The sequence below is a fragment of the Apium graveolens genome, unplaced genomic scaffold (genome assembly GCF_009905375.1).
Source record: "Apium graveolens cultivar Ventura unplaced genomic scaffold, ASM990537v1 ctg3155, whole genome shotgun sequence".
Classification (NCBI taxonomy): Eukaryota; Viridiplantae; Streptophyta; class Magnoliopsida; order Apiales; family Apiaceae; genus Apium; species Apium graveolens.
The window spans coordinates 84,068-96,589 of record NW_027417962.1 but is presented as its reverse complement, the minus strand read 5'-3'; the positions used below and the strand labels follow the sequence as shown (position 1 = coordinate 96,589).

At 33.9% G+C, this 12,522-nt stretch overlaps 1 long non-coding RNA gene across 2 annotated transcripts; it reads right to left on the bottom strand.

Moving 5' to 3' along the window:
• Nucleotides 1-595: 595 nt before the first annotated feature.
• LOC141700976 (uncharacterized) lies at nucleotides 596-4,023 on the bottom strand. 2 transcript variants are annotated; one of them, XR_012566618.1, is made up of 7 exons: nucleotides 3,794-4,023; nucleotides 3,027-3,160; nucleotides 2,391-2,481; nucleotides 1,701-1,914; nucleotides 1,288-1,429; nucleotides 1,009-1,128; nucleotides 596-925 (listed from the first exon to the last, which is right to left on the bottom strand). It is a non-coding gene; the product is annotated as an uncharacterized LOC141700976 (long non-coding RNA). The 2 variants fall into 2 exon arrangements; XR_012566617.1 differs by lacking the exon at nucleotides 1,701-1,914 and having other exon boundaries at nucleotides 598-925.
• Nucleotides 4,024-12,522: the final 8,499 nt, after the last annotated feature.

Genomic DNA, 12,522 nt, shown 5'->3' with positions numbered 1-12,522 from the left:
TAATTTTCACAACTGATGGCAAAATAACTAGAATAATTCGTTATTAGCTAATCACCAAATAAAGATCCAATGTATATAATATATCTAGAAAGAATAGTTATTCACTAGTACAGATTAAGCTTTTAGCATCGGTCATAATATGTCTAAGGCGTCGGTTATTGGGCATAGTATATGTAGGGGACGCTATAGATCTAAGTCTTTAGTGTCGGTCAAATGGGCGATGCTAAAATGTCATCTGTGTCGGTCAAATAACCGACGCAATAGAACTATTAACCGACGCAATAGATTTATTAACCGACGCAGTAGGGCTATTAACCAACGCCTATACATGCACAACAGTGTCGACTGTTTGCAATGCCGACGCCTATTACCACTTTATTAGCGTCGGTCTTTTAAAAATGCCGACACATATGGTCTTTGTTATTGCATCGGACCCCTTACAACCGACACCTAAAGTCATTCGTTTTGAAAAAAATTGTTTTATTCGTATCCTAATTAACCTACTCTACATATATACCATAATAGTCATCAACAAACATCAACCAATATAATCATATAATACAATTCTGATAGAATATTTGATTAAACTAATATTTTCAATTTAATGTTATCTTGTTTATAATTGGAAGAAAAAATATATATTCAGTTACAAATACAAGCGATGTTCAGTTGGGCCTTCTGTCTCTCCATTTGTGTTCAAGCGCAAGTAGTTAACAATACGGTAAAGGAGCCATTGCAACAGGTTTTGGAATATCAAGCTTGGCAGGGAGCAACCGTCCAATTAGCTTTACATAAACCTAATAAAAGAATCTCTTGCGACACCAAAATGATCCAAGCTTCTCATACTCAGCATTTGTAACACATATTATTTCAAATCAGGGCTACATGCCAACAGTGACCCCCTCACCAAATACCTAACATGGGACTGCAAAAGCAACTCATGAGCTTTATTATATAACATCATAAACTTAAATAGATAAATTATTTTACTAGGATTGTAGGGCTTACTCTTTTGGTGTAGATATTTTCACTTGATAATTATCTAGAACTTGAGATCGCAACTCCCATTCTCTGTAGTTCAAGAAAACCAGTCAAGAACTGTCGTGTAGTCTTTCTGCAAATGTCTTTCTGCAAATCAAGGAAACAATATATACCCAATAGTAAAGATGATGATGTCCAAAGCATTAATTTAAGGAACAAATTGGTATATGATATCAGACAATAACAAAATATAAAAATGAACCAAATGTTCTTCCTACAGTCAAAAGTAATTTGAATTAATAATACCTTTCATAGAGTACATGTTATAGATGAGGATGACAAGAATTGACTGCTCAGACAACACATTTGGCCAAGCAGCCTGGTTCATTCCGACAGATAGCCCAAATGCAGCCCATTTTAATGCGAGTTGTTACGAGAAATACGACTCCTGCAAGTAAAGTCCTTAATGAGAACATGGAGTGTAATCTACGAAAAATTGTTCTGACAAAAATTGCAAACCTACTATGTCATCACAAGTAGCACAAAAGTGCTCTCAGTCTGAAATTGAAACCTTAAAAAGTTGATTTACAATGTGACAGGATAAAACAAACCTATATTGGTAGGACGAAATATCATCTCTGGCATAAAGCAGCGTTTATTAAAGCATTAAAAACGTAATATTGTAAATTTATTATCTTCTTAAAGATATGTGACTTTACATTCTTTGTAAATCAAATTTATATTTGTTCCCAAGCTCTTCTGCATGTTCTTGCTGTTCCATTTCCATTTTGTTCTGTATCATGTCCTACGGCTTCATCAGACAAGATAAGATATATGTCTCCTTCAATAGGCTATTTCACAAAACCCTTTTTATATGCAACACCATCGGGAAGTACATTAGTGCTTTTAAAAATGTTATCATAGCCACATTTCCTACAGAGACATTTGCAGAAGAAAAATCAAGCAACGCATTATATTCCAGGACAAATAGAATGACTTTTATTGTAATGTAATTTTCTCAGTGTTTGAATAAAAGTTAAGAATGTCAATTACTATCGTCTTTTTGTATCCTTTCATTGCTACTAATCAATGTTAATGTAATTGGACATTGAGAATATTAAATCCAAGTTTTGTTTAGATTACAGGAACAACACATGGACACATGAACATCAGTCAAATTAAATTGAAATGCTAGTAATTATGATTTCAGGGTTTCTTTATCTCGCTCCAGAAAATAAACAAATAAATAGAAGCAAATTAAGAAAGTAGAGTAAATTAAACATAAATCAAATAAGTAAGAAGCAATAGAAATTATAGTACCATTAAATTACATTATTTATTTATGATGAATACTTGCACAGAGCTAGCAGATACATATCAGTAATTTTAGCATGTGATACACCTGCAACCTTTTTAATTCTCATTGCCATATTGTCTATCGCATCCTTGAAATTGGTACAAGTTTGCTCGCAGAAGCTCAGAAACAATTATGAGATGCTCCTGTAAATTTTAAGATGAAAATAATGACATGTATTAGTCATAAGAAAATATTGTTCTATTCGAAATGGACCAACTACCAAGTTTCAGAGAATACGCACACATTCGTACATTATTCACGTTAGACATAAATTATGATCTAGGCTATAAAAGAAGTGTGATTGTTGCCAAGGAAATAATAAGTACATGTCAATGATAGTCTGCAATATCCAAAATAAATGTATTTTTCTTAGTTTGCAGTAAAAGAGAATGACTTTCAAGTTAGCCACTTCAACATATTATCAATTAAGAATTTAAAGTAGACTAATATCTAACTAGACGAAAACAGAGAGTTAGGATTTAATTGTGCATATAGACACAATTGAGGTATGTGCTTGAAGCTTATGTACCCATTGTATTGTTTTATACATGAGGATAGAGCACCTATTAAATTGATGCACAATACAAGACTGAATAGGTAGACAACATACTATAAATTTTAGTCTTTATACTTTTCAAGATGCAATGCATATATTTACAAAATAAGGGGTTAGTGTAGGATTAGTAACCTCAGTCAGGAGATGCACAAACTCGCTGACTACAGCACTTGTATCCGAGATTTTGAGGTTCCAGTTCCACTTGGCATTGGTATAAAAATAAAGGGAACGAATGGTACATGATATCCAAAACCTGGCTATGAACACTGCAAACTCAATTAAATAAACACAAACATACAAGCAAAGAAACCCCTGTTAATACAAATCAGGTTGTATCTAGCTATTAAAATATCCTAATAATTACCTCTGCCCGAAACTATGAATCACAAACCAGGTGTATCTTGAAATAAATTAAATGTCCTGACATCCTTTACAAGAAACGAATTCATAACAATGCTCAATGTAAGAAAATCCACAACAACAAACGATACAGCTAGAGCTAGCTGTGTTCAATTTCTAAATTTGTAATTGTTTGGATAAACAAATTGCACGGCTAATACAAACTGTACATGGTAACAAAAATAACAATGAGAAAAATTATAATAAAACTGGAAACACTATAGACACAAGAAGTTCTTTCCTGATTATATAATTATTTTAAACAATGAGTACATGGAAATAAAAAAAAACACAATATAGTTAGCACTTGTGTACAATTCTTTCTGGTATTGTAAGACATATAAAAACAGAGAAAAAAAAATCCAAAAAGTTGTATACAATCATCGGAGATTTAAGTATAAAGAGGAAGAGGACATCACAATCAAGAATGAATCATACATAATATTAAAAACCTAGCTATAAAACTGCAAACTTAATCAAATAAACACAGATATACATACCCGCAAAGAAGCCTTCTTTTCGTTAATACAGAGAACCCAAAACTAGCAAGAACCTACAGAACCTAGAGAAGCCCAATTAACCCAGCACAGTAAAATCACTTTAATATAATCTCCGACTGCAGTTGAGGGAGTTGTACTGATTTGTGATTTGTAGAAAGTCTAGAGGAAGTGGTGGGAGCGTGGGTCTGTAGACGAGCATTTTTTGGCACTCAGGTCTGTGGGACTTAAGTCTGTTCTGCAATCAATAAATTTTAGTCTTAGATATAATCTGTGATTTTCTCAATTATATTATTTAATTCATATTTTGAGTTTATATTAATTTTCTTTTAAATAAAATAATACCATTAACGTTGAATGAATTTATCAAGTTTATAACAAATAGTTTTATTAGTATCAACAAATTACATGGAGTTAAAAATTAAAACAATACTTTTTTTCATATTAGTAAAATTTTAAAATTTGATAGTCGATCTATTTATCAAACATATCTCTAAAATTAAACCTTAGTAGATATTTATTTTACGGTCAAATTATTTAACAATCTTTTTATTAGATCACAAACATATAATTATTTTAATTTAAATATATAATAATGAATTACTTGTGTTGAAAATATACTCCGCGTTTCACATCGGCTTGCAATAAGGTTGAAGGCAAAAGAATTATTTTTGTAAAAAATAAAAAAGTGAAAAAATGATGGGACCGATAAATATTTAATACATGAGTTGAGTATGGTGAAAAAAGTGGTGGGTTTACTTGGTTATTATATTTTAAAATTTAATATATTTAAAAAAAATTGGAATGTAAAAATTTGTGAGAAATTTTTTAAAAAGGAAATCGTGGAGAAATTATTCAGAAAGAAGAAGTTTTTTAATAAATCTAATTATTTTAACAGTTAATTATAATTATAAAATTATAAAAAGATAAATACATAAAAATAGTAAAAGTAATAATTTAAAAGCTTAAAAAAAGATATTTATATCTTTTGGAAAGGTTCATCCTGTGCAAGTCATATTATAAAATATTAAAAAAAATAATTTAAAAAAATGTAGTTAAGGAGAAAAAGTACGTGAAGAAATAATAAAATTATAAGAAAAATAAAAAACAAAACTGGAATTAGATTGGACTGCTTGCGGGAGGGGACGTGAACTGGACTGTTATTTGAGTTTGTTATTCTGTCTAACATCGACTAATACTTTGCCATTGCCTAAAGTGAAGATTACAGCGTCGGTTGAAATTTTACCGTCACAAAAAGTAAAAACTACAGCGTCGGTTATAAAAGGACCGACGCAAGAAATGATTTTGAGTGTCGGCTTTTGTTGCCCGACGCATGAAGATATTTAAAGCGTCGGTTAAGTGGATGCCCGACGCTACTGGTTCACCACAAATAACATTACGTGTTGGTTAAATTTACAACCGACGCTTATAAGTAGTATAGACAACGGTTCAGTATAGAACCGACGCTTAAGGTGCGACGCAGAAGGTCATTTTTGTACTAGTGATTCACTATTTATCAAAATAAGAATCGCTATTCTAGTAGAACAATTACTAGAATAATATGAACACAATAAATTCCCGAGTGTTCGTGAGTATGATATTACCATAACATATTCATTCTGGGTATGTAAACATTAATCTATTTTGAAATTAGAATAAGACAGGGGTACTTTCTTGATTAGAAAAAACTAGAATTAACCTTGTCTAACCCTGTTTTCCTTCCTGGACTTGATTCTATATATTAAATACACTTATTTAATAAACCAGACAAAACTCGATTGATGTCTATACGTCTTAACGTCTACCCGATCTTTTATCTAATCATGGTATCGAAAGTTGTAAACAGATAACATGCATATCACATAGCATGTAATCATGTTATTTATATAACATAATTGTCGGATCATCAAAAGATAGGTATCCGTGTTTTTAGAATTGAAATCGTGTCAAAATAGGAAATTTTTGATAAGTATTCGACTCAGAACAACTTGTAAAATAAAGGACATTTTGATAAAAAAAGGATTAATATCTCGAAAGTATTTTTAATGGAAGAGGAATGTTTTTATGAGTCTAGACGCGTTCGTTTCGTATTAAACGGATGAACTTTGGAGTCGTCCTTCACTTTGCGCAAGGAGATGCATTATCTGTGAAGTTCTACGATTACGGATGAGACTTGGGTCTTCGCGGTTGGGCCTATAGTTGGACATTCCTGAAACTAGTGAAAGATGGATTCGAGAGAGACTTATACATGGCCTGAAAATGAGAAGTCTAATCCCATTAGATTTCTTGTTCCCCAAGAACTATGTCAGACTTGATCCCTAATATAAAAGGTACGTAGGTACGGGGTAAGAAGTTGAGAGCTAATAAGGAGCCACCACTTACCCTAATCAATCTCAGCCACCAATTAATACACAAACACCACACACCGCTTGATTTTTCGGTGAAGAACCACCGATCTTAATTCCGGAGATGAACCAAAACTTCCCCATTAAACTCTGGTCAATATAATAAATATATTAAATATATAACATATGTATAAAATATGAAACTTATGACTAAAGATTATATTGCTAGTCCGAACTGAACTCGATATGAGTTTAGACACACACGTATTTCATGTGATCTTCCAATAACTCAAATAAGACAATACCTAAGTCTATCGATGAGCTATGATGTGATTCCAGGAGGAGCTTCTTGAGGAAGATAGTTCTGATGAGACTGGTTATTCTGGTGGACGGGTAGGACCTCCATCCCTTTCATCGGGCTCGGAGGAGTCGGTTCAAAGTGAGGCTATCACAGAGCCTAGAGTTTAGATGCTGGAAGACCTAGTGAGTGAGATGGTTCAGGAGGTGGTGGCAGACCCAGAGCTAGTTAGGGTGGCTGAGAGGACGGTTTTGTCTGTTCGTAAAAAGGTGGTTATAGATATCTCCGAGGCTGGCGAGGCTAGTGTCATGAGGACTATGGAAGAGGCCCGTGTGGCCTGACTAGATACGGTTTCCATGCTAGGACCAGGGATACTCGAAGGCAGAGCCCCACGACCTCTACAACTTTAGTTACTTCGAGGGCGCCAATGGCAGTGACTCCCAGCATAGTCCCATATCATGTATATTCATCCATGAGCAGGGAGTGTGACTTTCTCATTGGCCATAACGCATGTATGAGCCAGACTATTCAGGAGGTACAGGCAACCGCTATGAGGGCAGGTGTTTTGAGTTCTAAGGTACAATCTGGGGTCTGAGCTATTGAGCAGATAGCCAGAGAGAGGTTTGCAGAGCTTCCATCCAGCAGCGAGTGGGACACAGAGGGACTTAAAGTTACCCGACTTGTGACCTGGATTCTTTTAGAGTTATGCGGCGGTATATGAGCCGTGTGGCTAGATGGTGAGGGATGAGTTGGTTGTGGGGACGAGAGACCCAGTGCAGTGCGGAGGGTATTTGTTTCTTGTTTTATTGTGTATGATTGCGTCATCCAGTGACATATGATGCAGCGTGATGCGAGGAGTGTGCCAGCGGCAGCTGGGTCAGTTTGACGGAGTAGGGATATTTTTGTAGCACATTATATTCCCTTTTTCTGTCATCATTATTATTGAGTTGTATGTTTTCTTGATGTTGTATCAGACTAGTCGAGACAGTACTTTGGATGGTTGGATCAGTATCTTTATATATATATGTTGAGTAGTCTCAGTTTTGTTGTATCAGCTTTACTTGATTTCTTTTCTTTCTTAAGTAATTTAGTGATAATTTCCTTTAATATTATCCAGGTTTTCCAGAGTAAAATCTGGTATAACTTAATTTAATTTTTCATGTAATTGTTCAGGTTATTGTTATTTATATGTAGATTAATGTTTATTTGAGCATTTTGTAGTAGTGGCCCACTTCTTTTCTTTTCTTTATTTTGGTATCTTTCTATAAGATTTTGAGCAGAACGATATAATAATTATGCAGCAGGTACTAAAAATGTTGGTAAACTTATAACGTGGATAAAAGAATTTTATGCATGAAATTTTTTTAGTCATGTTACTAAATTGCTACATATTTATATCCATACTTAGCATATTATAAAGATTTCTTATTTGATTTTCAGAAAATAGGTCCCAAGAAGAGTAGTAAGTTGGGGAGGAATTGTACCGAAAGTCATACTGATCCAGTTATTGTCCAACTGTTGGGACTAATGTAACAACAGGTGACGCAACTTGTGCAGCAACAGTAGCAACCACAACAGCAGCAGCAACAACCAGGAGCTCCACATGCGGTGACTTTCAAGAATTTTCAAGCTGTTAATCCACCTAAGTTTAAGGGAAGTGCAAATCCAGTAGAAGCCAATGAATGGCTTAAGGAAATTGAAAAAGCTTTTAATTTAGTCAAAGCAGGAAATGAGCAGAAGACCAAGTTTTCCAGTTACTTTTTGCAAGGGGAGGAAAACTATTGGTGGGAATTTAAGAAAGCATTGGAGAGAGATAAGGTGGTGACTTGGGAAAGATTTAAATAAATTATTTTTGGAGAAATATTTCCCGAGGCTAATGAAAAATCAGATGGAAAATAAGTTTTTGAGTTAGACACTGGATAATTTGAGTGTTGCGTATTACGAAGCCAAGTTTACAGAATTGGAAAGGTTTGTTCCGGATCAAGTAGATACAGATGAGAAAAGAGTAGAGAGATTTTAACAAGGGTTAAAGACCTGGATTCAGAATAGGGTGGTGATGTTTGAATTGACTTCTTATATTGTGGTGGTTCAGAAGGACATCGTTATTAAAAGCAGGAGTGATACGTCTCAGGAGTGATATGTCTCAGAAAGATCAGAATGGAAAGAAGAGGAAATTTGAAAACTCGGGAGGAGGACGGCAGCAAAGCAATTTTCAGGGTCGTTTCAATAATAGACCAGAGTTTCAGCAGAATAGAAGTTGGGATTCACACTACACCATATTTAACATGTAGCAACACAAAAAAAAGTGTTAAAATGGCCAAAAAGTGTTACATAAAGCAAAAAAATGGTCTATAGTTACATTTTTTAAAAATTTGGGGGTGTTGGATTTGCCCCTGCTACAATAGGTGTCTATAGTTATACTTTTTGAAATTTTTGTAACACCTCTCAACGTGTTACAATAGAGTACCTATAGTTATATTTTCTATTTCTATGGTAACAAGTTGAAGGTGTAACCACAGTTCTGTTGCAACACACCTGACCCTTTAGTAACACCAAAAATATGTTGGAATAGAGTCTTTTGTAACACAATATTTACTATTGTAACACTCAATTCAATATTTTGGTAATATTTTTATATCTTATTGTAACATTCTTTTTTAACACTCTGGTATTATTGTACCACTTTTTCCAATTTTTACTAACATAAATATATCAATCGGTCACACTTGGAACACTAAAAACTTAAATACATTTAATTAAAAACTCAAAATAAAGCTTAAGTTCAACACAATACAAAGTTCCAAGTCATATATGTGGGAGGAGTTTTATACACGCCCTTAATGTTTATGAAATACAAATCAATTGTTTCTTTGAGCATGTAAGTTTTTTTATGGTGAAAGTGGCCAATGCACTTGGACTATGAGTAATATCAACTCCTCTTCCCTTAGAGCTCAAGAAATTTTTAAAAGTAGACCAACTAACACCTGTTGTGCAGTGGACCACAACATTGTACTTTCTCCTGATGGACTGATCAAAGCTCTACTGGAACAACCTTTATAATACAAAGTTCTTCATTAGTTTGACGAACAACCTGATGAAGATTAATAAATTTTAATAAAATAAGCATCTGTAAAAATAGATGTTGCACAAAAACAGTACAGTGATGAAGGAGAGAGACCAAACACAAAGAGAACTGGAACATATTCACTTCTTTAAATGAAAAGTAAAAATATCTTATGGACATCCATTGACTTACCACTCATATTTTTTCTTATTAGTGGGCTACGAAAGTCAAAATGGCACATAGAATATCAGCATATTACGAAACAAGATGGTTCCACCAAATTTCACAAACTCACTTATCTGAACACAAGTTATAACATTTTGAAAGGGGGGAGCACAGGCCAGGGAAAGCAAAAAAATGGTAGCCATTTAGATGAATTCTTTACCTCTCGTGAATAGAAAAAATTGAGTATTCACCTCAATGTTTCGTAGACGCGAACATGTCAATATGTTTTGCATAATTTCTTTTAGTAGCAGTTAGAAGCAGTCATAAGATTACCGGGACTAACTGTTAGTCCCTAACAATGCAACAAGAATTACAGAAAGGGGGTTGAATGGAATTCTTGAACCTTTTTTCAGAAATATAAAATGTCCTAACTTAAGATATATATATGACAGTGTTTTGATTTGCAAAGTGTGGAATAACAAGTTAAATATGAATCAAAACACAAAGTAGTAAAAACACAACTCTTTAAAACTTTCTGGTAGATTAGAAAGTATCCACCAGATATATATATATATATATATATATATATATATATATATATATATATATATATATATATATCGAGAGAACTCTGTGAAGCTTGAATAGCTCACAGCTGCTTACAAAATAAGACCAACTAAACTTACAGATAAATGCTAAGTATTCAGCTTACAAATGTTTCTTTGAGATTTTACTTGCTTAGTCTTCTTGTTATTCTAATTGCTACTCTTGGTTTATGTATCACCAAGATTACACAGTTATAAGACAAGATAATAAAAATAAAAACTATCAAGTCTAATACTATGTTGCTTCATTACTCTGTTCCAGCATCTTTGAATATCTTCATAAAAGCATGGAAATGGCAATGCTTCTTTGTTCTCAAAAACCCAGTTGAATAGGCTTCCACATTCCTTTTGCATACACTTGACGCATATGATTGTGTTGTCACTATTAACAGATGTTTGAATTGTTTATCCGTCAGGTACATGATCATCCGTCGGGTTGCCTTGTTGATCATCCGTCGAGTAGTTTTGTTGATAATCCGTCAAGTAGCTATTTGGCACTTGAGTTCATTTCATTTATGCAGAATAACAAGACATCATTTATGTATAATTAATCAACCTATTATGCATATCTAATTAAAGTCAACATGACTTATATACTACTATAGAATCTAAACAAAGGTGTTTGCAGAAATGTGCTACATGACTTATTATTACATAAGCTACTCACTCGATGGATAATAAATCATTATCCGTCTGGACTATATTGAGTCATCTCTCGGGACTATATTCCTTATCCGCCGAGTGCTATATTTTTCACTAAGTTAAATCTACTAAGGTGTTTTGTTAATGAAATCATCAAGTTCATAACATATACAAAACAATCTCCCCCAATTTATGTCTACTAGAATTGTAGCCATAAATTAAGAGAAACTTGATGATAAAAAACACCCTAAAAATACAAATTTAAATGGAAGTAGATAAAACTATAAAGTGCTTCAATTAACAGAATGTACAAAGATTTGCTCACAGTCATTTTCAAGGTGCTCCTCAAGCCTGAGCAGATTAATCTATTTCCTTGAAGATCTGGATCTCTTTCCAAGCTTTCTGTTTTTTTCTTATATCTGATTTTGGAGCTATCTGTGGAATTCCAGTTCATCAGATTCTGAGAGATTTAACATTTCTTGCATTTCCAAAAGAGTCTCATTGCTAGAGATGCTCAATTGGTCTTCTAATCTGAAGAATCTTTTAACTCCTTTATCATCCATGAATTCCATCAGCTAGTAGGGCCTTAGATGCACTCTACTCCCTGTATAAGGAATAGTTAGAGACTTTGGGAGTACATATTTGGCTCTAATACTCCTCATTTTTTCAATCATCTTTAGAACAGGTCTTCTAGCTATCACATTGAATCCAAAGTTCTTCTTGAAGGATGAATAAACCTTTATCAGCACGAATTGGCTTTTTTAAAGGATCATGTGAAGTGGCCACTGTATCTCTTATCCTCCCTTGTACTTGAATACTAACCTTTCAGGTAGATTTTAGTAAGCCTCAATCCCTCTAACTTCTTCCAGTTCATCTAGATAGAGGTTCAAATATGAGAATTCCTTGATGTCACAGATGTACATTATGTCCCCCTTGTTGACTTTGGTTTGAGCTTTGGTTAGGGACTTGGATCTGAGAGTTGATGGCTTCACTTTCTTGACTGCTCTTGTCTTTGTCTTCTTTGGCTTCATGAAGTGAGGTGGATTGAGTTCAGGTATTGGTAGACTATCGCAGTTTATTGGCTCATCCTTTGGAATGATAGGTTCACCATGAAAATTCTTGGATGGATCTATCTTGAATTCTTCATGTGCCATAGAGGGCATGGATGTTTGAGTTTTTATAGAAATAGACTCTATGGAAGAGTACCCTTCCATCTCCTTATCACTAAAGTCCAACTTTCTCTTTAATCTTTGCTTGTATCTTGGCTTCTTTGTCTGTGGAGGTTCATTTTGCATTACTTGATCTTGAGATTCAACTGTTTCAGATGGTTGTGCAGAAACTTGTTGTGTAGGTTTCACAGCTTGTAGCTTGGCCAAGATAGCAACTTGCTCCTTCTTTTGTTTGACCTTTTAAGCATCTAGACCAACTTGCTTCTTTTCTTGCTTCAATCATGTCTTTTCTTCTCTCTTTTCTTCAGAAAATTGAGGGTGTCCAACCACCACACAAATTTCCTTACCATTCCTGAAAACTTTAACAATTCTTCTTTTCAATGCTGAATCAGTTGGATCTTTGTAGAATGCTGTAGACCTGGCTAACAACTTCTTTTTATCAGG